Source organism: Salmo trutta, chromosome 30 (genome assembly GCF_901001165.1).
Source record: "Salmo trutta chromosome 30, fSalTru1.1, whole genome shotgun sequence".
Lineage (NCBI taxonomy): Eukaryota > Metazoa > Chordata > Actinopteri > Salmoniformes > Salmonidae > Salmo > Salmo trutta.
In genome coordinates, this window is record NC_042986.1 from 17,975,952 (window position 1) to 17,997,748 (window position 21,797).

A 21,797-nucleotide genomic window follows, 5' to 3' on the forward strand; every position below is an offset into this window, starting at 1 on the left:
ATCTGAATTCCACGACAGAAGCTAGCCAGAGGTTAGCCATTTTCACTGGCTAACGTTGAAGTTCAGCTAGCTACGGTTAGCTGTCCTCAGCTATCCATTAGCTCGAAAAGCTATCGCCAGTTTTTGTACAGCGTGACTCAGACCAGAGCATATCGGACCTATTCTCTCTCCTTTCCTCGATTTCTACCGCAGGCTCTGGACATTTACACCTGGATCTTGCAGCTAACTAGCTGCTACCTGAGTGACTATTGGCAACGTCGGTCACGGAATTAACACACACTATTACGGAGCTAGCTAGCTAGCCAGCTGAAGAGTTCCGTCAGCCACTCCTGGGCTATTCCTGAGCTAGCCAGCTGAAGTGTCTCCTGGGCTACAACTCACCTATCCTGACCCATTTTACTGCCGATGCGGAGCCCCATTGGGTCTTCACGACTGGATCACCGACGTTATCTGCCCGAGGGAGTTGTCCAACGGCCCCTCCGTCGCGACGTAACCTGATCGCCCATCTGCGGCCAGCTAATCGTTAGCTGTCTTTTCGGCTGCGATCTGAATAGGTCTGTCGGACACTTTTCTTGGGCCACTATAACTAACTATTTTGCCAACTTGGACAGGTCCCCCCTTCCACACGGAACCCCACTAACCCACAGACGGAAACGCACGAGACGGCTAAAAACAGACCTCCCTCCCATCTTCCACCAGCTTGCTACCTACGGCCCGGCTAGCTGTCTGAATCTCACTGGACCCTCTGATCACTCGGCTAAGCATGCCTCTCCTTAATGTCAATATGCCTTGTCCATTGCTGTTCTGGTTAGTGTTTATTGGCTTATTTCACTGTAGAGCCTCTAGCCCTGCTCATTATACCTTATCCAACCTCTCAGTTCCTCCACCCACACATGCTATGACATCTTCTGGTTTCAATGATGTTTCTAGAGACAATATCTCTCTCATAATCACTAAATGCCTAGGTTTACCTCCTCTGTACTCACATCCCACCATACCTTTGTCTGTACATTATACCTTGAAGCTATTTTATCGCCCCCAGATACCTGCTCCTTTTTCTCTCTATTCTGGACGTCACAGACGACCAATTCTTATAGCTTTTAGCCGTACCCTCATACTTATTCTTCTCTGCTCCGCTGGGGATGTAGAGGTGAATCCAGGCCCTGCAGTGCCTGGCTCCACACCTACTCCCCAGGCGCTCTCTTTTGATGACTTCTGTAACCGTAATAGCCTTGGTTTCATGCATGTTAACATTAGAAGCCTCCTCCCTAAGTTTGTTTTATTCCCTGCTTTAGCACACTCTGCCAACCCGGATGTCCTAGCTGTGTCTGAATCTTGGCTTAGGAAGTCCACCAAAAACTGTGAAATCTTCATCCCTAACTACAACGTTTTCAGACAAGATAGAACGACCAAAGGGGGCGGTGTTGCAATCTACTGCAGAGATAGCTTGCAGAGTTCTGTCCTGCTATCCAGGTCTGTACCCAAACAATTTGAACTTCTACTTTTAAAAATCCACCTCTCCAAAAACAAGTCTCTCACCGTTGCCGCCTGCTATAGACCACCCTCGGCCCCTAGCTGTGCTCTGGACACCATATGTGAACTGATTGCCCCCCATCTATCTTCAGAGCTCGTGCTACTAGGCGACCTAAACTGGGACATGCTTAACACCCCAGCCATTCTACAATCCAAGCTTGATGCCCTCAATCTCACACAAATTATTAATGAACCCACCAGGTACAACCCCAAAGCCGCAAACACTGGCACCCTCATAGATATCATCCTAACCAATGTGCCCTCTAATTACACCTCTGCTGTTTTCAACCAAGATCTCAGCGATCACTGCCTCATTGCCTGCACCCGTAATGGGTCAGCGGTCAAACGACCTCCACTCATCACTGTCAAAAGCTCCCTGAAACATTTCAACGAGCAAGCCTTTCTAATCGACCTGGCCCTGGTATCCTGGAAGGATATTGACCTCATCCCGTCAGTAGAGGATGCCTGGTTATTTTTTTAAAAGGCCTTCCTCTCCATCTTAAATAAGCATGCCCCTTTCAAGAAATTTAGAACCAGGAACAGATATAGCCCTTGGTTCTCCCCAGACCTGACTGCCCTTAACCAACACAAAAATATCCTGTGGCGTTCTGCATTAGCATCGAACTGCCCCCGCGATATGCAACTTTTTAGGGAAGTTAGAAACCAATATACACAGGCAGTTAGAAACGCCAAGGCTAGCTTTTTCAAACAGAAATTTGCTTCGTGCAACTCCAACTCTAAAAAGTTCTGGGACATTGTAAAGTCCATGGAGAATAAGAACACCTCCTCCCAACTGCCCACTGCACTGAGGATAGGAAACTCTGTCACCACCGATAAGCCCACTATAATTGAGAATTTCAATAAGCATTTTTCTACGGCTGGCCATGCTTTCCACCGAACTACCCCTACTGCATTCAACAGCACTGCACCCCCCACAGCTACTCGCCCAAGCCTCCCCCATTTCTCCTTCTCCCAAATCCATTCAGCTGATGTTCTGAAAGAGCTGCAAAATCTGGAGCTGCAAAGCCTGTTCAACCTCTCTTTCGTGTCGTCTGAGATTCCCATAGATTGGAAAGCAGCTGCTGTCATCCCCCTCTTCAAAGGAGGTGACACTCTTGACCCAAATTGCTACAGACCTATATCCATCCTACCCTGCCTTTCTAAGGTCTTCGAAAGCCAAGTCAACAAACAGATTACCGACTATTTCGAATCCCACCGCACCCTCTCCGCTATGCAATCTGGTTTCAGAGCTGGTCATGGGTGCACCTCAGCCACGCTCAAGGTCCTAAACGACATCGTAACCGCCATCGATAAGAAACAATACTGTGCTGCCGTATTCATTGACCTGGCCAAAGCTTTTGACTCTGTTAATCACCACATCCTCATCGGCAGACTTAGTAGCCTTGGTTTCTCAAACGATTGCGTCGCCTGGTTCACCAACTACTTCTCTGACAGAGTTCAGTGTGTCAAATCGGAGGGCCTACTGTCTGGACCTCTGGCAGTCTCTATGGGGGTACCACAGGGTTCAATTCTTGGGCCAACTCTTTTCTCTGTATACATAAATGATGTCGCTCTTGCTGCTGGTGAATCTCTGATCCACCTCTACGCAGACGACACCATTCTGTATACTTCTGGCCCTTCTTTGGACACTGTGTTAACAACCCTCCAGACGAGCTTCAATGCCATTCAACTCTCCTTCCGTGGTCTCCAACTGCTCCTAAACACAAGTAAAACTAAATGCATGCTCTTCAACCGATCGCTGCCTGCACCTGCCCGCCCATCCAGCATAACTTCTCTGGACGGTTCTAACTTAGAATTTGTGGACAACTACAAATACCTAGGTGTCTGGTTAGACTGTAAACTCTCCTTCCAGACTCACATCAATCATCTCCAATCCAAAGTGAAATCTAGAATTGGCTTCCTATTTCGCAACAAAGCATCCTTCACTCATGCTGCCAAACATACCCTCGTAAAACTGACCATCCTACCAATCCTCGACTTCGGCGATGTCATTTACAAAATAGCCTCCAATACCCTACTCAACAAGCTGGATGCCGTCTATCACAGTGCCATCCGTTTTGTCACCAAAGCCCCATATACAACCCACCACTGCGACCTGTATGCTCTCGTTGGCTGGCCTTCACTTCATAATCGTCGCCAAACACATTGGCTCCAGGTCATCTACAAGACCCTGCTAGGTAAAGTCCCCCCTTATCTCCGCTCACTGGTCACCATAGCAGCACCCACCTGTAGCACGCGCTCCAGCAGGTATATCTCTCTGGTCACCCCCAAAGCCAATTCCTCCTTTGGCCGCCTCTCCTTCCAGTTCTCTGCTGCCAATGATTGGAACGAATTACAAAAATCTCTGAAACTGGAAACACTTATCTCCCTCACTAGCTTTAAGCACCAGCTGTCAGAGCAGCTCACAGATCACTGCACCTGTACATAGCCCATCTATAATTTAACCCAAACAACTACCTCTTCCCCTACTGTATTTATTTATTTTATTTATTTTGCTCCTTTGCATCATATTATTTATATTTTAACTTTTAACTTTCTTCAAACTACAAATCTACCATTCCAGTGTTTTTCTTGCCATACTTTATTTACTTTGCCACCATGGCATTTTTTTGCCTTCACCTCCCTTATCTCACATCATTTGCTCACATTGTATATAGTCTTATTTTTTTCTACTGCATCATTGATTGTATGTTGTTTTACTCCATGTGTAACTCTGTGTTTTTGTATGTTGTCGAACTGCTTTGCTTTATCTTGGCCAGGTCGCAATTGTAAATGAGAACTTGTTCTCAACTTGCCTACCTGGTTAAATAAAGGTGAAATAAATAAATAAATAAAATACTCTGGACCCTGATCTCTCTTTTGAAGAACATATCAAGACTGTTTCAAGGACAGCTTTTTTCCATCTACGTAACATTGCAAAAATCAGAAACTTTCTGTCCAAAAAGGACGCAGAAAAATTAATCCATGCTTTTGTTACTTCTAGGCTGGACTACTGCAATGCTCTACTTTCCGGCTACCTGGATAAAGCACTAAACAAACTTCAGTTAGTGCTAAATACGGCTGCTAGAATCCTGACTAGAACCAAAAAATGTAATCATATTACTCCAGTGCTAGCCTCCCTACACTGGCTTCCTGTTAAGGCAAGGGCTGATTTCAAGATTTTACTGCTAACCTAGAAAGCATTACATGGGCTTGCTCCTACCTATCTTTCTGATTTGGTCCTGCCGTACATACCTACACGTACGCTACGGTCACAAGATGCAGGCCTCCTAATTGTCCCTAGAATTTCTAAGCAAACGGCTGGAGGTAGGGCTTTCTCCTATAGAGCTCCATTTTTATGGAATGGTCTGCCTACCCATGTGAGAGACGCAGACTCAGTCTCAACCTTTAAGTCTTTACTGAAGACTTATCTCTTCAGTAGGTTCTATGATTAAGTATAGTCTGGCCCAGGAGTGTGAAGGTGAACGGAAAGGCTGGAGCAATGAACCGCCCTTGCTGTCTCTGCCTTGCCGGTTCCCCTCTTTCCACTGGGATTCTCTGCCTCTTACCCTATTACAGGGGCTGAGTCACTGACTTACTGGTCTTCTTCCATGCCGTCCATGGGAGGGGTGCGTCACTTGAGTGGGTTGAGTCACTGACGTGGTCTTCCTGTCTGGGTTGGCGCCCCCCCTTGGGTTGTGCCATGGCGGAGATTTTTGTGGGCTATACTCGGCCTTGTCTTCGGACGGTAAGTTGGTGGTTGTAGACATCCCTCTAGTGGTGTGGGGGCTGTGCTTTGGCAAAGTGGGTGGGGTTATATCCTGCCTGTTTGGCCCTGTCCGGGGGTATCATCGGATGGGGCCACAGTGTCTTCTGATCCCTCCTGTCTCAGCCTCCAGTATTTATGCTGCAGTAGTTTATGTGTCGGGGGGCTAGGGTCAGTCTGTTACATCTGGAGTATTCTCTTGTCTTATCCGGTGTCCTGTGTGAATTTAAATATGCTCTCTCTAATTCTCTCTTTCTCTCTTTCTTTCTTTCTCTCGGAGGACCTGAGCCCTAGGACCATGCCTCGGGACTACCTGGCATGATGACTCCTTGCTGTCCCCAGGTCACCTGGCCATGCTGCTGCTCCAGTTTCAACTGTTCTGCCTGCGGCTACGGAACCCTGACCTGTTCACCGGACGTGCTTGTTGCACCCTCGACAACTACTATGATTATTATTATTTGACCATGCTGGTCATTTATGAACATTTTAACATCTTGACCATGTTCTGTTATAATATCCACCCGGCACAGCCAGAAGAGGACTGGCCACCCCTCATAGCCTGGTTCCTCTCTAGGTTTCTTCCTAGGTTTTTGGCCTTTCTAGGGAGTTTTTCCTAGGGAGTTTTTCCTAGCCACCGTGCTTCTTTCACATGCATTGCTTGCTGTTTGGGGTTTTAGGCTGGGTTTCTGTACAGCACTTTGAGATTTCAGCTGATGTACGAAGGGCTATATAAATACATTTGATTTGATTTTTGATTTAGGGGTGGTATACAGAAAATAGCCCTAGTAGGTAAAATATCAAGTCCATATGTAACTTGTTTCAGGAAACTAGGCGTATGCCGCTGGTCACTACTTCACAGGAGAGCAGTTTGAATGTAAACATTTTTTATTTTATTTTTTATCAAAATGCCAGTTGTCCCAGCGACACTCGGTCCTCCAGAAAGAGTTTTGAAATCAGTGGAATTCGAGTATGATAGCTAATGAGATGGAGAAAACACCTTTCTCTGGATTACATCTTCAAACTAAGGGCAACCATGGCATCTGTGACAGGGGAACGTGATGTATAAAGGTAAGATACTCGAGCTACATTTTAAGATGTTAAATGTTTCTAATTTTGACAGTGGTTACATTTCAAGTTAAAGTGTACTGTTAGCTAGCTAATGTTAGCTGGCTGGCTCGCTAGCTAATGTTACGTGTATGATCTTATTATTTGTATCTCAGAGCCATTTGCTTTGCTGTTAGTTATAGCCTAATGTTAGCTAACTAACATTGAACCTGGTTGGTTAGCTACCTGTAGATTCATGCAGGGTAGTAATGTCATGAGTTGGGATTATGGTTCATTGTTGACCTAGCTAGATAGCTAACTAGCTAGCTACATGTCTTAACAAAATACTCTACTATGCAAGTAACCATTTCGGGTGCATTCGTAAATTCAGTCTGGCCATCTACTCCGATTTTCAGAGCGCTCTCGTCTGATTGTGCCAGAGTGCAGAATAACTGATGAATTTACGAATGCTTAAAACCTGTTGAATACGGCAAAAAAGTGTAATTAAATTGTTGCAAACAGCACAGTTACAGTCACCAATGCTCTGGATAATGTGAAAACAGCCTAACCAGCTCTGCTGGGCGAGTAAAATGGTCAGAGTGGGGTGTTCTCTCATTTGTGTCTGGAAGTAGCTAGCAAGCTAGCCAATGTTAGCCAGTTAGCTTGGGTGCTTGACTGCCATTGTGAGGTCAGAACGCTTGGATCAACCCTAATCATCGGCCAGAGCATCCAGTGTGCGCTCTGAACGCTCTGAATTTCCGATTGGACAATCTGACTGAATTTATGAACGCCTAGAGCACACTCTGGCACTCCAGATTGAATTTACGAACAAAACCTTCAATTGAATGTCACTGCAACAACTGTTGATAGACCTGGCTGGTAAATTTGCTCGGGCTATCTACTCCGATTTCAGAGCACTCTTGGTGCCAGAACGCAGAATAGCTGACAAATTTACGAATGCTCAACACCAGTTGAATATGCGTAGATTGTTGCCAGCAGCACAGTTGCAGTTAGCAACGCTCTGGATAACATAACAGCCTAACCAGCTCTGCTAGGGCAAGTAATGGTCAGTTAGCTGTTCTCTCATTTGCGACTGGAAGTAGCTAGCAAGTTAGTCAGTTAGCTTAGGTGTTTGACTGCTGATGTTAGTACAGAACTCTCGGATCAACCCTTAGAGATGGGGATTCTAAAGCTTAAGAGGTTGTGAACGATGCTGAATGGGTGTAGACAAAGAAGAGCTCTCCAGCAGGTACCAAAATATTCAAAGGCCAAAGTTTACCAACTTTCAAAGCAGAATTACTTTCCCATTGTTCCATTGTTTGGGATGAGTTGGACCGCAGAGGGAAGGAAAAACAGCCAACAAGTTCTCAGCATATGTGAGAACTCCTTCAAGACTGTTGGAAAAGCAATCCAGGAGAAGCTGGTTGAGAGATTGCAAAGTGTGCAAAGCTGTCATCAAGGCAAAGGGTGACTACTTTGAAGAATCTAAAATCTAAAATATATTTTGATTTGTTTAACACTTTTTTCCATATGTGTATGATATACCATTTTGTAGCTCTGTGTCTGCATTTATCCAATGTAAAAACCACAATTTAAAATTTTGCTACATATTATACTATGGCAAGAACAGCTAAAATAAGCAAAGATAAAAGACAGTCCATCATTACTTTAAGACATGAAGGTCAGAAAATACAGAACATTTAAAGAACTTTGAAAGTTTCTTCAAATGCAGTCGCAAAAACCATCAAGCGCTATGATGAAACTGGCTCTCCCGAGGGCCGCCACAAGAAAGGAAGACACAGAGGTACCTCTGCTGCAGAGGATAAGTTCATTATTGTTAATTGCACCTCAGATTGCAGGCCAAGTAAATGCTTCACAGAGTTCAAGTAACAGACACATCTCCACATCAACTGTTCAGAGGAGACTGCGTGAATCAGGCATTCATGGTTGAATTGCTGTAAAGAAACCACTACTAAAGGACACCAATAAGAAGAGACTTGTTTGGGCCATGAAACATGAGCAATGGACATTAGACCGGTGCAAATTTGTCCATAAGTCTGATGAGTCCAAATTTGCAATTTTTGGTTCCAACCGCCGTGTCTTTGTGAGAAGCAGAGTAGGTGAATGGATTATCTCCGTATGTGTGGTTCCCACCATGATGCATGGAGGAGGAGGTGTGATGGTGTGGGAGTGCTTTGCTGGTGACACTGTCTGTGATTTATTTAGAATTCAAGGTACACTTAACCAGCATGGCTACCACAGCATTCTGCAGAGGTACACCATCCCATCTGGTTTGCACTTAGTGGGACTATCATTTGTTCTTCAACAGGACAATGACCCAACACCTCCAGGCTGTGTAAGGGCTATTTGACCAAGAAGGAGAGTGATGGAGTGCTGCATCAGATGACTTAGCCTCCGCAATCACCCGACCTCAACCCAATTGACATGGTTTGGGATGAGTTGGACCGCAGAGGGATGGAAAAACAGTCAACAAGTTCTCAGCATATGTGAGAACTCCTTCAAGACAGTTGGAAAAGCAATCCAGGTGAAGTTGGTTGAGAGATTGCAAAGTGTGCAAAGCTGTCAAGAGATTGCAAAGTTTACAAAGCTGTCAATGCAAAGGGTGGCTACTTTGAAGAATGTAAAATACGTTATTTTGGTTACTACATGATTCCATATTCCATATGTGTTATTTCATAGTTTTGATGTCTTCACTATTATTCTACAATATAGAAAATATAAAACATTTAAAACCCTTGAATGAGTGGGTGTGTCCAAACTTTTGGCTGGTACTATATCTATCTATCTATCTATCTATCTATCTATCTATCTATCTATCTATCTATCTATCTATCTATCTATCTATCTATCTATCTATCATACATAATTGTAATAGCAGGACACTGTAAAGTCCATTATCCCTCAGAGTATGAAATAGGCTGTTTGAGAAGGTTTGAATCCTAAGCAGCATGCCTACACACCTCGGTGGAAACAACTTGGGAAACACAAAGGGGACAGCCCTGGTGCGTCAGATGGGCATGGTTTTCCAAACTTGATGTAACAAAAGCGTTCATATTTAGCTAACTCCCGGCCGACAGAAACATGTGTAAAACATCTAAAGACTTACATTGCTATACTGACAGTGTGTCTGTTTCTAAAAATACGTATTTGGGTGATTTTTTGGAGCTTATGTCTTCTGCGTGCCCTGATACTGCACAACAAGCAATGAGGAAGTGATTCGCAGCAGCGGTAAGTTTCTCAAAAACAAGCCATATCACAAAAGAGTGTCTGGACCCTTCTATAACATGCCATTTACATAAAAAGTTAGATTTACTTTAGGAAAATTCTCCTTTAAGTAACCTTCTGTCTTATGTAACCATACCAAACGTACCATATCATACTCGTTTATATTTACTATGTTATGTCTAGTCTATGAAACCAGGCAGGCACACAGCAAGTTGCATGAACAAGCAATGATTCTGATGTTGTTTTAACCTGGTGCAGCGTGTGGAGCCCCCTGACTACGTTTTACTTGTGGATGGCGATTTCAGATTTTATGAACACACTGAAAAGTAATTTGACACTGTGTTGATCAGTCAGCACATATTTGGATTATAAATGTGACCGCCCGCCTTGATTCGGTTTTAAGTAGCAACATTTCCAATGGTGTTTTTTAGATTGGATAAAAGCAGAGACACAGAGCTACAAAATGGTATGTCATACACTGCATTTGAGAAACAATGCGAAAGTAATTCTGAAAGTTGTTAAACTTGTAACCTAACTTTTGATAAAATGGCCTTTGAATGTTATGGTACCAACTGGAGAGTTCTTCTTTGTCTACACCGATTCAGCCTCGTTCACACCCTCTTAAGCTTTAGCCCCACCCATCTCTTTAAGGGTTGTTCCGAGCGTTCTGTCCTAACAACAACAGTCAAGCACCCAAGCTAACTGGTTAACATTAGCTAGCTTGCTAGCTACTTCCAGACACAAATGAGAGAACAGCTCACTGACCATTTTATCCGCCCTAGAAGAGCTGTTTTTGGCTGTTTTTATGTTATCCAGAGAGTTGGTGACTGCAATTGTGCTGCTGGCAACAATTTACGCTCTTTTGCCAATGTTTTTTGACACCGGCCATATTCAACAGGTGTTGAGCGTTCGTAAATTCGTCAGTTATTCTGCGCTCTGGCTCACTCAGACGAGAGTGCTCTGAATTCGGAGTAGATAGAGCAAACTTACCAGCTACGTCTATCAACAGTTGTCGCAGTGATATTCTATTGAAATGGTTACTTTAATAGTGGAGTATTTTGAACCTGTTGGGGCTAGGGGGCAGTATTTTTACGGCCGGATAAAAAACGTACCCGATATAAACTGGTTACTACTCTTACCCAGAAACGAGAATATGCATATAATTAGTAGATTTGGATAGAAAACACTCTAAAGTTTCTAAAACTGTTTGAATGGTGTCTGTGAGTATAACAGAACTCATATGGCAGGCCACAACCTGAGACGATTCCATGCAGGAAGTGCCCTGTCTGACAATTTGTTGTCCTTCTAGGGCATCTCTATCAAAAATACAGCATCTCTGCTGTAACGTGACATTTTCTAAGGCTTCCATTGGCTCTCAGAAGGCGCCAGAAAGTGGAATGAGAGCTCTGCAGTCTCTGGGCGAAAAACAGCAGGAGTTTTTGTGAGTGGTCAGGCAGTGCACACTGACACTGGACGCGCATGCACGAGAGGACTCCATGTTTTTCTTACTCTCTTTGAACGAATACAACATCGCCCGGTTGGAATATTATCGCTATTTTACGAGAAAAATCACCTAAAAATTGATTTTAAACAGCGTTTGACATGCTTCGAAGAACGGTAATGGAATATTTTGACATTTTTTGTCACGAAATGCGCCCGCACGTCACCCTTCGGATACTGACCTCAACGCACGAACAAAACGGAGCTATTTCAATATAACTATGGATTATTTCGAACCAAAACAACATTTGTTGTTGAAGTAGAAGTCCTGTGAGTGCATTCTGACGAAGAACAGCAAAGGTAATACAATTTTTCTTATAGTAAATCTGAGTTTGGTGAGGGCCAAACTTGGTGGGTGTCAAATTAGCTAGCCGTGATGGCCGGGCTATCTACTCAGAATACTGCAAAATGTGCTTTCGCCGAAAAGCTATTTTAAAATCTGACTCCGCGATTGCATAAAGGAGTTCTGTATCTATAATTCTTAAAATAATAGTTATGTATTTTGTGAACGTTAATCGTGAGTAATTAAGTAAATTCACCGAAAGTTTGCGGTGGGTATGCTAGTTCTGAACATCACATGCTAATGTAAAAAGCTGGTTTTTGATATAAATATGAACTTGATTGAACAAAACATGCATGTATTGTATAACATAATGTCCTAGGAGTGTCATCTGATGAAGATCATCAAAGGTTAGTGCTGCATTTAGCTGTGGTTTGCGTTTTTGTGACATATATGCATGCTTTGAAAATGGCTGTGTGATTATTTTTGGCAGGGTCCTCTCCTGACATAATCTAATGTTTTCCTTTCACTGTAACGCCTTTTTGAAATCGGACAGTGTGGTTTGATTAATGAGAGTCTTGTCTTTAAAATGGTGTAAAATAGTCATATGTTTGAGAAATTGAAGTTATAGCATTTATGAGGTATTTGTATTTCGCGCCACACGATTCCACTGGCTGTTGACTAGGAAACGTCCCACCTTGCCCAGGGAGGTTAAAACATTCAGCTAGCTAACTAGGTAAACAATGAACCATAATCCCAACTCATGACATTACTACCCTGCGTGAATCTGCAGGTAACTAACCAACCAGGTTCAATGTTAGCTAGCTAACATTAGGCTATACCTAGCAAAGCAAATGGCCCTGAGATTCAAATTTATTTTATTTTTTATTTTATTTATTTATTTCACCTTTATTTAACCAGGTAGGCAAGTTGAGAACAAGTTCTCATTTACAATTGCGACCTGGCCAATATAAAGCAAAGCAGTTTGACACATACAACAACAGAGTTACACATGGAGTAAAACAAACATACAGTCAATAATACAGTAGGAAAAATAAGTCTATATACAATGTGAGCAAATGAGGTGAGATAAGGGAGGTAAAGGCAAAAAAGGCCATGGTGGCAAAGTAAATACAATTTTGCAAGTAAAACACTGGAATGGTAGATTTGTAGTGGAAGAAAGTGCAAAGTAGAAATATAAATAATGGGGGCAAAGGAGCAAAATAAATAAATAAATACAGTAGGGGAAGAGGTAGTTGTTTGGACTAAATTATAGATGGGCTATGTACAGGTGCAGTGATCTGTGAGCTGCTCTGACAGCTGGTGCTTAAAGCTAGTGAGGGAGATAAGTGTTTCCAGTTTCAAAGATTTTTGTAGTTCGTTCCAGTCATTGGCAGCAGAGAACTGGAAGGAGAGACGGCCAAAGGAGGAATTGGCTTTGGGGGTGACCAGAGAGATATACCTGCTGGAGCGCGTGCTACAGGTGGGTGCTGCTATGGTGACCAGTGAGCTGAGATAAGTGGGGATTTTACATAGCAGGGTCTTGTAGATGACCTGGAGCCAGTGGGTTTGGCGACGAGTATGAAGCGAGGGCCAGCCAACGAGAGCGTACAGGTCGCAGTGGTGGTTAGTATATGGGGCTTTGGTGACAAAACGGATGGCACTGTGATAGACTGCATACAGTTTATTGAGTAGGGTAGTGGAGGCTATTTTGTAAATGACATCGCCGAAGTCGAGGATCGGTAGGATTGTCAGATTACGAGGGTATGTTTGACAGCATGAGTGAAGGATGCTTTGTTGCGAAATAGGAAGCCAATTCTAGATTTAACTTTGGATTGGAGATGTTTGATGTGAGTCTGGAAGGAGAGTTTACAGTCTACAGTCTAAATAATAAGATTATACACGTAACATTAGTTAGCAAGCCAGCCAGCTAACATTAGCTAGCTAACAGTACACTTTAACTTGAAATGAAAACATTTGAAATGTGCTCTGTTGCAGCCTGCCGCGTCCGGGAGGCACATGGGGCGGCGCACAATTGGCCCAGCGTCGCCCGGGTTAGGGAGGGTTTGGCCGGCAGGGATATCCTTGTCTCATTGCGCACTAGCGACTCCTGTGGCGGGCCGGGCGTAGTGCACGCTGACACGATCGCCAGGTGTACGGTGTTTCCACCAACACAATGGTGCGGCTGGCTTCCGGGTTGGATGGGCATTGTGTCAAGAAGCAGTGCGGCTTGGTTGGGTTGTGTTTCGGAGGATGCATGGCTCTCGACCTTCGCCTCTCCCGAGTCCGTACGGGAGTTGCAGCGATGAGACAAGACTGTAACTACTACCAATTGGATACCACGAAATTGGGGAGAAAAAAGGGGAGAAAAATACAAAATTACATAAAATAAATATATATTTAAATGTGTAATATCTGAAAATGTAGCTAGATAGACTATCTTACCCGTATACATCATAGATGGATGCTTCTCCCTGTCACAGATGTCATGGTTTTCCTAAGTTTGAAGATGTAATCCAGAGACAGATGTTTTCTCCATCTCCTTCGCTATCATAGTCGAAACTCGGTCCTCCAGAAAGTGGAGAGCAACACTTATGCAGTTCTACTACGCAAAAATTAAAAAGCTGCCTTATACAGGATTATCTATACATACTGACTAGCTCAAATACACAGAAGCGTGCTATATGGCAGACCAATCCGAACTCATCTCTCGGCATTTTCAGCCCACTCATTATCTCAGCCAATTATGGTTAGCGGGAAGGTTGCTGTCTTCTTCTGTGGCTAAACCAACTAGGCTCGTAATTTAACAATTTATTCGTATTTACAGATAGCATACAAGTCTGTTATTAAGGCACATGAAAGTTCACATGTTCCAAAAGGCATTTCTGGCAAAAAACACAATTAGATAAAAAAATAAAAGTTTACGTTCAGATGGCTCTCATGTGAAGTAGTGACTCGAGACATAAGGCTAGTTTCCTGAAACGAGTCACAAATTTCAAGATGTAAGGGGAGGGAGTTTATGCCGGAGCTGAAACTTATTCGACATGTTTTTGAAACAGCTACGCTGTCAGTCTGGTAAGCATGCACAACTGAGGTTCTGTTTACATGTGTGTTTGGGGTTCAACATACAGTTGAAGTCAGAAGTTTACATACACCTTCGCCAAATACATTTAAACTCAATTTTTCACAATTCCTGACATTTAATCCTAGCAAAAATTCCCTGTCTTAGGTCAGTTAGGATCATCACTTTATTTTAAGAATGTGAAATGTCAGAATAATAGTAGAGAGTATGATTTATTTCAGCTTTTATTTCTTTCATCACATTCCTAGTGAGTCAGAAGTTTACATACACTCAATTAGTATTTGGTAGCGTTGTCTTTAAATTGTTTAACTTGGGTCAAACATTTTGGGTAGCCTTCCATAAGCTTCCCACAATAAGTTGGGTGAATTTTGGCCCATTCCTCCTGACAGAGCTGGTGTAACTGACTCAGGTTTCTAGGCCTCCTTGCTCGCACACGCTTTTACAGTTCTGCCCACAAATCTTCTATAGGATTGTGGTCAGGGCTTTGTAATGGCCACTCCAATACCTTATTCGAGTAAAGGAAGTGACACTTGACAGAAACACACACCAAAATATGGAGTCAGCAGGTGCACCCAGTCCTCCGTTACCAGTGGAGGAGCGCGTCCAGCAGCACGCGACGATGCTCCAAAATCTTGGCACAGCCATAGAATGTGTGCTGCACACCATGGAGCGATGGAAGAGAGTGGGTTTTCCCACACCCCCATCAACTTCACCCCAACCCACATCGCTGTCCACCCCTCCATCACCTGGACCCAGTGGGATTCGGCTCTCGCTCCCGAGGGCATATGATGGGACGGCTGCCGGGTGCCAGGGGTTCCTGCTCCAGTTGGAGCTCTACCTGGCGACCGTCCACCTGGCTCCCTTGGGATACGAGAGCGTGTCCGCCCTCATCTCCTGTTTGTCGGGGAAAGAGCTTGAGTGGGCCAACGCCGTATGGGGAGAAGTAGATGCAGCGTTGGTCCGCTATGAGGATTTCACCCGCCGCTTACGGGCGGTCTTCAATCATCCACCTGAGAGCGGCGGGGGAACGCTTATTCCATCTCAGACAGGGGATGAGGAGCGCACAGGAATTCGCACTGGACTTCAGGACCCTGGCTGCCAGCGCAGGATGGAATGAGAGGGCCCTGATCGACCATTACCGGTGCAGTCTGCGTGAGGACGTTCATCGAGAGCTGGCTTGCAGGGACACCACACTTAACCTCGACAAGCTGGTGGATTTATCCATCCGGCTGGATAACCTGTTGGCCACCCGCGGACGTCCAGATCGGGGCTCGTCCATTCCATCCCCCAGCACCTCCGATCCTACACCTATGGAGCTTGGAGGTGCTGCTATGAGGGTGACCGGAGGGGGGGGGGACACTTCCTGCACCATATGTGGCCGCAGAGGGCACACTGCTGGTTGGTGCTGGGGAGGTTGCCCAGGGAGTCGAGGCAGCAGGCAGGGCACTAGAGGATCATCCCAGGTGAGTGGGCACCCGACTCACCCAGAGCTCCCTGTTGCGCACATGTGTGTGTGTATAGAATTTCCTGAGTTTTCCCCGCTTTCCCAGCATAAGGCGCTAGTAGATTCAGGCACAGCTGGGAACTTTATTGACCGTTTATTTGCACTTAGATTAGAGATCCTTATTGTTCCTGTTGATGTGCCCTTCCCTGTACATGCCTTAGATAGTCGTCCTTTTGGGTCGGGGCTGATTAGGGAGACCACTGCTCCATTATGTATGATAACGCAGAAGGGTCATGAGGAGAGAATTAGTCTCTTCCTGATTGATTCTTCTGCGTTTCTCGTGGTGTTGGGTCTTCCCTGGTTGGCCTATCATGACCCCACTATTTTGTGGCAACAGAGGTCTCTCAAGGGATGGTCACGTAAGTGCTTAGGGAAGTGTGTAGGTGTTTCCATCGGTGCTAATATGGTGGAGAGTCCAGACCAGGTCTCCACCGTGCACATCCACCCTGAATATGCCGATTTGGCTCTCGCCTTCTGCAAGAAGGCGGCGACTCAACTACCACCCCATCGACGGGGGGATTGTGCGATAAATCTCCTGGTAGACGCAGCACTTCCCAGGAGTCACGTGTATCTTCTGTCACAGGAGGAGAAGGTGGCTATGGAAACATATGCCTCCGAATCTCTGGGGCAGGGATACATTCGGCCCTCCACTTCACCTGCCTCCTCAAGGTTATTTTTTGTGAAGAAGAAGGACGGTGGTTTACGCCCGTGTATTGACTATCGAGGGATCAATCAGATCACTGTGATGTACAGTTACCCGCTGCCTCTCATAGCCAGTGCGATCGAGTCAATACACGGGGCACGCTTCTTCACAAAATTGGATCTCAGGAGCACGTACAATCTGGTGCGTATCCGGGAGGGGGATGAGTGGAAGATGGTATTTAGTACCACCTTTGGGCACTATAAATACCTCGTCATGCCGTACGGGTTGATGAATGTTCCATTAGTCTTCCAATCCTTTGTATACAAGATTTTCTGGGACCTGCTCGGACAGGGTGTAGTGGTGTATATCTACGACATTCTGATATACTTCGCTACACGCGCCGAGCATGTGTCCCTGGTGCGCAGGGTGCTTGGTCGACTGTTGGAGCATGACCTGTATGTCAAGGCTGAGAAATGTCTGTTCTTCCAACAGTCCGTCTCCTTCCTAGGGTACTGCATTTCCACTTCAGGGGTGGAGATGGAGAGTGACTGCATTTCAGCTGTGCGTAATTGGCCGACTCCCACCACGGTAAAGGAAGTGCAGCGGTTTCTAGGGTTTGCCAAATACTACCGGAGGTTTATCCGGGGTTTTGGTCAGGTAGCGGCTCCCATTACCTCACTGCTAAAGGGGGGACCGGTGCGGCTGCGGTGGTCGGCTGAGGCGGACAGGGCCTTTGGTCACCTGAAGGCTCTGTTTACCTCGGCTCCCGTGCTGGCTCATCCGGATCCCTATTTGGCATTCATAGTGGAGGTGGACGCGTCCGAGGCTGGGATAGGAGCCGTGCTCTCTCAGCGCTCGGGTACGCCACCCAAACTCCGCCCCTGCGCTTTCTTTTCGAAGAAGCTCAGCTCGGCGGAGCGCAACTATGATGTGGGGGACCGGGAGCTACTGGCTGTCGTAAAGGCTCTGAAAGCGTGTAGGCATTGGCTTGAGGGGGCTAAACACCCTTTCCTCATCTGGACTGACTACCGCAACCTGGAGTACATCCGGGCAGCGAGGAGACAGAACCCTCGCCAGGCAAGGTGGGCCATGTTTTTCACCCGTTTTGTTTTCACCCTATCCTACAGACCAGGTTTCCAGATGCGACGACAGACGCACTGTCCCGGATGTATGACACAGAGGAGCGGACCATGGAGCCCACTCCCATACTTCCAGCTTCTTGCCTGGTGGCACTGGTGGTGTGGGAGCTGAAAATGAGTTTCAAAGACTCCAACCTAAGTGTATGTAAAATTCTGACTACAACTGTAGCTAACTTACTGTTTCTTAAGAAAGCTATTAGTTTTCCAGGCTATGGTTTGTGTCGTGGTCTTGGTTGTTCTTAGTCAAGGAAATGTAGCGTAGCTAACTGCAGTGTTTGTCTTGTCTGAAATCTGGCTACCTCATCTTTAACGCTACTGTAGCTTGGTCATTGCAATGTGAATGAACATGATTAGCGTGGCCGTTTCCCCAAAGTTTGGTGGTTTTTATCTTAACGTAACTAAGAAAGTATGATATATTGTGCATGACCTAGCCATACACATTAGTCTTAGGTAAGGTTACTTAGCTAGCTAAAGTGAATTGGCTATCATAGCAGCCAAGAAAGTTTGCTAGTTTATGTATGCATATTTGTTTGTGCCTCGATTACACATGTCTAGATCAGCAGTTTACACATGAGTGTGCAAAGCTGTCATCAAGGCAAAGGGTGGCTACTTTGAAGAATCTCAAATATAAAATACATTTTGATTGGATTAACACTTTTTTGGTTTCTACATGATTCCATATGTGATTCCATAGTTTTGATGTCTTCACTATTATTATACAATTTAGAAAATAGTACAAATAAAGAAAAACCCTGGAATGAGTAGCTGTGTCAAAACATTTGACGGGTCCTGTATATATTTTCAGAATTTTGCTTTGTCATTATGGGTAATTGTGTGTGGATTGATGAGGGGGGGAAACTATTTAATCCATTTTAGAATAAGGCTGTAACGTAACAACATGTGGACAAAGTCAAGGGGTCTGACTACTTTCCGAATGCACTGTATATTAGACATGACTATCATTGCGTCTATAATGACGCACTGCAGGACTTCGGTTAAGACCCTTTCACATTGGTTCTGTAGTGCAATATTGTTGATATTTTTCTTCATCATAAAATAGAAGAAATTAGATCACGAAATAGACACTTTGTTCTAGGCCTAAGTTACCCTGCATGCAAAACTGCTTGAATAATGTCATTACAATCATCACATAATTATACAGCCAGTTTTGGCTGAGGGTATGCTGCCTCTTATAAGAATACTATAACACTGGATGATGCTCTTAAGAGCACCAATCAATCAACAAACAGGATATTTAGGAGAGTAAAATAATGAAGTTCTGAAACCTGCATGCCCTCCAGGCCTTGGAAGGGATGCTAGAATTTTGCTAGTGGAATTCGTAATGCAGTGAGTTTCCAGCACCGCAGAGAAAACAGGCATAAATCGAGTTTATTGGTGATTGAACCGAACATGATCCCAATGCTCCCAAGGAACTGAGCACAACTGTTTGCCTCGCATGTTGTCAAGGAAACCAAGCAGCCCTTTTGAGGTAAGGAGGGTGTTTAAACCTCATGCTCAGCTCAGTCGGTGTGTGTGTGTGTGTGTGTGTGTGTGTGTGTGTGTGTGTGTGTGTGTGTGTGTGTGTGTGTGTGTGTGTGTGTGTGTGTGTGAGAGAGAATCAAAGAAAGGTTAACCACAATAACAACCATACATTTTTTATATTTTAATTGCCTGAAACATGAAACCTTTCTTAAGCCTCGATCACACCGACAGCATCATTGCATTTCGGTACACCAGAAGTACATTCATTTCCAATAGAAATCTGTGTTTGTCTTGCAGCATTGCGTTGCAGAGGTAGTTGCAGTGCATTCTGTGTGGTACATACGTTGGATTTATCAAACGTATGCATCAAACTGTATTGCGTAGACGGCTTGACAGAAATGGTAGCAGAAGTTGAATGCTGAACTTTTGTTGCACACATCCATATGATGCTGCATCTTATTTTGCGCAATGACGCTGTCGGTGTGGTTAAGGCGTAAGGCGTCTATCATCTGGGTGGGCTGTATAGGGCCGCAGTACTGTGGAGTCAATAACATATATTGATAATATGGAGTCAATACCATTGACTTAAATCAGTTTAACTCAGAGAGAATCTGGTCCAGGACACATAGGATGTCATGGTTTGAAAGATGACTATCAGGAAATCTAAACCTTGATATGGCTTTTCTTTTACACTAGTTCAGCTGGATCCCGATCTCAGATATTTTTTGCCACTAGTATCTGGCATTGTAACGAAGACAGATGCGTCTGAACAAAATGTCTTCCACAAGGGTTTCAAAGAAATACCACTTTCCCTATTGATTTGACAGCTAGATAAAGCCCTAAGTACTCCCAGACCCCAAGGTAAAACGCCTAATTGGTTGGACCTCAGAGCCAGTGTGAGGGGATACCTCATGTCCTTTACAACCTCAGGCAGTCAACATTAGACCAATAGACAGAGAGATCGGGGGGAATGTACAGTATCACTTGTATGTCCAATCATCTTCAAATTGTACATTTCTTACTGCTCCCTGTTTTCTGAAACATTGGTCAATATTGTTGACAATAAAAACAGTTTGTGTCATTCGACCATAACACATCACACAATAAATCGTATTCACTGTGACATGGTTTTCAAAGAAGCTTGATAAATGTTACAGGTGTACCCTTCAAATCCCTTACTTTATTGTATGTAGGAGGAAACGAAGAGACGTCATGTCTAGGTGTGGCCCAAATGGCACCCTATTCCCTACACATACCGTAGATAGTGTACTACTTTGATGAAAAGTAGTGCACTAAATAGGGAATAGGGTGCCATTTGGAACGCAGCCCAGGAGTATCAACTGCGGCTGTGCTCTTCTCATTACTCTGGTCAGGCTGCTGCTGCCTGCCAGCACTCCATCACACACAGCCATCAAACCAATGTCATCTCAACTTGCACCATGACACATATCTCCACAAGGACGCATATCACATCCTACCCCACATTTCCAGACTTACACTGCTTTTCATAATGCATATTAACCTGAGAGAGAGCTGTAGAGGAACATCTATCATTACAATGACACTCCCATTCATCTACAGTATAGAAAAAATATACATTACCGTTCAAAAGTTTGGGGTCACTTAGAAATGTCCTTGTTTTTTAAAGAAAAGCACATTTTGTGTCCGTTAAAATAACATCAAATTTATCCGAAATACAGTGTAGACATTGTTAATGTTGTAAATGACTATTGTAGCTGGAAACGGCAGATTTTTTTACGGAATATCTACACAGGCGTACAGAGGCCCATTATCAGCAACCATCACTCCTGTGTTCCAATGGCATGTTGTGTTAGCTAATCCAAGTTTTTCATTTTAAAAGGCTAATTGACCATTAGAAAACCCTTTTGCAATTATGTTAGCACAGCTGAAAACTGTTGTCCTGATTTAAAGAAGCTATAAAACTGGCCTTCTTTAGACTAGATGAGTATCTGGAGCATCAGCATTTGTGGGTTCGATTACAGGCTCAAAATGGCCAGAAACAGGCTCAAAATGTCATAGCTGACACCCCATTCTTTTTGCAGACATTGTTGAATCATAATTTAGACCAGATATTTTACAAAGGTCTTGGAAAACATGGTCACATTAAAAAAAAATTGTCAGCACAGTTCTTCCAGTAAATGTGCTTCTGAAAAATTGTATGTGTAAATTGTTAAGATTGGTCATTGTGGATAGAATTCTATGGTTTGGCATACATTTTAAGTACAAATCTGAGTCAGCACAATTCTGATACTGTGGAATTGCCCTCAACCTACCTCAAGATGTTCTTTACATGTCCAGGGCCAATGCAACACACAGAGATGGAATGGCACAGGTAGATTCTGGAGGAGTTGTGATCATGTCCTAAAAAGTAAATCCTGCAACAACATAATGGTGCATTGAGTATATGGATCAGTTTTCTTTGCGTGTTTGAATTTGCATCTTTTGTAAATTGAGCTTAATCAGTCTGTGAGTTCAGATAGAGTGATGTGATACATTAAAATAGAGTTGGCTGTAATAAGTAATGGTCACTCAGACAATTGAATGAAATAAGCAGCAA

General features: G+C 44.2%; 1 protein-coding gene across 5 annotated transcripts in view; it reads right to left on the minus strand.

Annotated features, from left to right (window-relative positions):
- Positions 1 to 21,797, minus strand: part of LOC115168151 (disks large-associated protein 4-like) — a 151,251-nt gene that overhangs the window by 88,245 nt on the left and 41,209 nt on the right. For 4 of the 5 annotated variants that reach the window (XM_029723148.1, XM_029723146.1, XM_029723144.1 and 1 more), the window contains exon 2: positions 21,514 to 21,615. The exons of the other annotated variant lie outside the window; for it this stretch is intronic. The gene's annotated coding sequence lies outside the window, so the exon portion shown is untranslated. The remainder of the gene's footprint in view (positions 1 to 21,513; positions 21,616 to 21,797) is intronic. 5 annotated transcript variants of the gene reach the window in all.